This window comes from Triticum dicoccoides, chromosome 1A, assembly GCF_002162155.2.
Source record: "Triticum dicoccoides isolate Atlit2015 ecotype Zavitan chromosome 1A, WEW_v2.0, whole genome shotgun sequence".
Lineage (NCBI taxonomy): Eukaryota > Viridiplantae > Streptophyta > Magnoliopsida > Poales > Poaceae > Triticum > Triticum dicoccoides.
In genome coordinates, this window is record NC_041380.1 from 311,644,686 (window position 1) to 311,648,563 (window position 3,878).

A 3,878-nucleotide genomic window follows, 5' to 3' on the forward strand; every position below is an offset into this window, starting at 1 on the left:
CCGCCTCCGGAGTCCATTTCATTGGACCTGCCTTTTTCAAAATTTTGAAAAATGGCAGGGCGCGCTCAGCAGATCTAGAGATAAACCTGCTGAGAGCAGCCATGCAACCGGCAAGCCTTCGTACATCCTTGACGCGCTTTGGTGCTTCGATCTGCTCAATGGCCTTGATCTTGTCGGGATTGGCTTCAATTCCCCGCTGAGACACGAAGAACCCGAGAAGCTTGCCGGATGGGACTCCAAACACGCACTTCTCGGGGTTAAGCTTGAGGTTGATCCTGCACAGATTTGCAAATGTCTCGTCTAAATCTTGAATCAGGGTCGCCCTGTTCTTGCTTTTGACCACTATGTCATCCATGTAGGCTTCCACATTTCTGTGCATCTGCGGCTCAAAAGCGTGGTGGACTACCCTTGCAAATGTTGAACCAGCATTCTTCAAACCGAAAGGCATCCGTATGAAGCAGTACGTGCCACACAGGGTGATAAATGCGGTTTTCTCTTCATCCTCTTCTGCCATGAAGATCTGATGGTATCCTGAGTATGCATCAAGAAATGAAAGCAAATCACATCCGGCTGTGGAGTCAACAATCTGGTCAATGCGCGGCAAGGGAAATGGGTCTTTGGGACAAGCTTTATTAACATCAGTGAAGTCAATACAAAGCCTCCATTTCCCGTTAGCCTTGCGCACGACAACAGGATTGGCCAACCATGTGGGATGGAGCACTCCTCTGACAAGGCTTGCTGCTTCCAACTTCTTGATTTCTTCTGCGATGAATTCTTGGTGCTCCACTGCCTGTTTCCTGACTTTCTGCTTGTCGGGCCGCACATGAGGACAAACGGCAAGGTGGTGCTCAATTACTTTCCTGGGAACACCGGGGATATCAGACGGTTGCCACGCAAACACGTCGACATTCGCCCGCAGGAAAGCAACGAGCGCGCTTTCCTATTTGGGGTCAAGAGTGGCGCTGATGGTGAAGGTACCACCAGCGCCGTCCTCCTTGGCGGACACCTTCTTGGTCTCAGGTGGAGCTATCATTGCCTTCTTACACTTGCCGGTGGAGCTCGATGGTGCGTCCTCGACGGTAGCGCAGCACTCCGAAGAGGTGCACTTGCCGGAGTGGGCATCAGAACTCTTGCCGGACTTGGTCTTCTTCTTCCCCCCGGGAGCTTCAGCGGCAAGTGTGTTACGTTTTGCTGCGGCTGCCGCTTCCTGGTAGATCTTGTCGGCACAGATAAGAGCATCCTTCTTGTCGCCAGGGACAGAGATGACACTTATCGGGCCTGGCATTTTCAGTACGTTGTACGCATAGTGAGAGGCTGCCATGAACTTGGCGAGTACCGGACGGCCAAGGATTCCATTGTAAGGTAATGGAAAGTTAGCAACATCAAATGTGACCCTCTCAGTCCTGAAGTTCAGCTCGCTGCCAAATGTTACCGGCAACGTGATCTTTCCCTTCGGCTTGCTTCTTCCCGGGTTGATTCCTTGAAATGTACCGGTCTCTTCGAGCTCGCTGTCAAGGATCTGGAGTTTCTGGAGCACCGCGGAGGAGATCAGGTTCAAGCCGGCCCCGCCGTCAACTAGCATCTTAGTGACCTTGAGGTTGCGGATTGTTGGTGAAACCAACATCGGCAAGCACCCGACCGCAGTTATGTGATCAGGGTGGTCCTCAATATCAAAGATGATAGGCGTGCTGGACCATTTCAGAGGCTTGCGTGACTCGACGGGTGCTTCTGCTGCATTAACTTCCCGCACCCACTGCTTGAGTTGGCGGTGTGCAGAGAAGCACCACCGTCAACGCACAGGACCTCTGTGGCTTTCTGGAACTCCTGCTCATCAGTCTCCTCATCATCCATGTCTTCATCGTCGTCATCATCTTCATCCTTGTCGCGGCCGCGAGGAGGTCTGTCTCCCTGCCGCTGCTTGGCCTTGCTGCAGCATCCTCCTCGGCCGGGACGTTTCTTGCCGGATCCCCCAGCACCTTCCTGGGCCCTCTCCTTGTCGCGCCGCTCGTATTCAGCTTTCTGTTGCTCAACAAGCTGCTCGACTTTCTTACAGTTCTGGAGATCATGGCCCTTGGTGCAGTGGATCTTGCAATACTGCTTGTTGGTGCCGTCCTGCTTGTCGGCGACCGCCACCTCCGCGGCAACCTCCTTGCCGGAGTCACCAGCTTTGGCTTCCTTGGCGCCACCACCGTTGCCGGACTGCTCAACAACTAGCACCTCTTTGCCTTTCCTCCTTCTGTTGTTCCGCCGCCGGTTTTTCCTTGCCGGGGCAGCATCTTCACTGTCAGATTCTGCCGCTCCTACATTCTCTCCGGGGAGTCTCCTCCCTTCCTCAGCACGTGCACACTTGTCGGCCAGTGCATATAACTCACTGACGTCCCTGATCTTGCACATCGCCATTTCCTCCCGCATCCTGCGGTTTTGCGCGTTCTGATGGAACGCGCTGATCACCGCGGCAGGGTGGACGTCTGGGATGTTGTGCTGCACACTGCTGAATCTCTGAATGTACTTGCGCAGGGGTTCTCCCTCCTTCTGGGCGAGCAGATGAAGATCACTCTCCTAGCCATGAGGCTTGTGTCCGCCTGTGAAGGCGCCGACAAACTGATGGCACAGATCAGCCCAAGAGGATATGGAGTTGTCCGGCAAGTGCATGAGCCAGGACCTGACGTTGGGCTTGAGTACCAGCGGGAAGTAGTTGGCAAGGATCTTGTCATCCCGTCCCCCAGCAGCCTGCACCGCAATGGTGTAAATGCTGAGGAACTCCGACGGATGCGTCTTGCCGTCGTACTTCTCCGGTACATCTGGCTTGAAGTTCTTCGTGCTGGGCCACTGGACTTGCCGCAGCTCACGGGTGAACGCAGGGCAACCTACCGCGTACGGCAGATCGCCTGGTTCCCCTGGCGCATGCATGTCAACAGAGGGCCCAGCGCGCTTGTCGGATTGACGTCGCGCTTCTCTTCGGCGCTCGATGCGAGTTCGAGCGTCTTCTTGTTGTCGATCATGAAGAACTTGGCGCTGATCGCGACGAGCTCGTGGATCCGAAGATGCGGTGGAGTCGCTGTCGAGGTGGATCCAGCGAGTCGGCGATCTTGGCCTTCGGGGTGGTGATTGCATGGTAGTTGCACCTCCACCCGTTTCGTCGCCACCGGCTCGCGCCTGGCAACCCTGCCGCGGCGGCGACGCGCTCGGCCGCCATGGAGTGTCGCCGTTGGCGTAGCCGATGAGACTCTGAATGGTGGCCCTCCATTCGTCGATCTTGTCCGACGTCGGAGGGTAATCTAGGAGAAGTTGAGCTCGCGCCAAAGCTTCTGCTGGAGTGGTGGGTGGCAGTGGCGGATGGCGCGAGGAGCGGGACGTGCTCGGACTTCTAACTATGTTAGAAGGAGCAGTGTCCCGTCCAGGCGACCGTGCCCTGCTCGTGCCAGCAAGCTGGAGTGCATGCCGGTCTTGAGCGCCCTGAGATCCACCAGCTTGGTCTTGGCCTATCATGCGTATGGCACTGCAAGTGCCATGACGCTGTTGGTCTTGCGCCTCCTGAGAGTGGCGCGGAACATGTATAGTCGCCAAGGTTTGTGCAGCCTTGTCCTTGGACCTGGCAGCATCATGAGCTTCCTCGTCGACGTCCATTCTTCTGCCGGCGTCCATTCCACCACCCGTTTTCTCCAACGGTGGCGGAAGTGACGTGGATGGAGCAGCTGCCGCCGAAGTCTTCTTCTTCGGTGGCATGTTGATGAAGGGAATGAAGATCTAGCTCGTGTGAACGCCGGATCAGGTTCACACAATCTCGACGCCCCCCTACCTGGCGCGCCAAAGATGTCGGGGGAAACTGATCCACGAACACCTATGGGGCCGGCGGACCGGGCCCCTTTCGGTTCGGC